Consider the following 782-nt stretch of genomic DNA (forward strand, 5'->3'; position numbering starts at 1 on the left):
TCTTTACAAAAATAACACAGTGCGTACATATTTGCTTGATATTGTGAGAACCACTCAGGCTTAAAGAAACATTTTATAATGTCTGGTTTTGTTGATCTTGGACATGGTTATTTTACTCTCTGTCAAATGATGGATTCCCACTGAGAAGCAGGCACTTACTATTTCCCTCCCCTCCCCTCCCGTTTTGTTCTGATGATGCTAACAGTCCGTTGTATGACAGACACAGAAAAGAATGCAGCAGAAAAATGGGGGAATGCATTCAATTCACATGAGGATTCAACGAGTCCACCTAGATTACAACCCCCTCACTGGCAAGGTTATATCTTAGCAGTGATTTGTTCTCACCTTCTCTGTCATTGTTTACTTTATGCCAACAACACGAGTCAAGGAGTTTAGAGTGACTTGTTATTTGTCAATAGAGATTTAGTGGCCTGAGGTTTTGAGCTGTGCCTTTCGTTCTGGCTAGATGTTTTCATGTAGTTTAGATTAATAAAACATGAAGGAATTTCTGGTATAATGCATGAGCTCTGTGTGCTCTTTGATTGCATATTAATTATATGTGTACATCTTCCTTCCAAGAAAATAGAATCACACATCTCTAAGCTGTAACTTGCTACCCAGGTTCTGGTTGATTCTTCCTCTATGTTTTTGTTTGTTTGTTTGTTTTGTTTTTAGGAGAAAATATGTAATAAAAACAGAGACAAGAGCTTTGGGTTTTGTCATTGCTAATAACAGAAAATGACTGGAGTAGCTCTTTCTCTCATCCTTCAGCACAGGCAAGA

The sequence above is a fragment of the Panthera pardus genome, unplaced genomic scaffold, assembly GCF_024362965.1.
Source record: "Panthera pardus isolate Hobbes unplaced genomic scaffold, ASM2436296v1 HiC_scaffold_21, whole genome shotgun sequence".
In the NCBI taxonomy this organism is placed as follows: domain Eukaryota; kingdom Metazoa; phylum Chordata; class Mammalia; order Carnivora; family Felidae; genus Panthera; species Panthera pardus.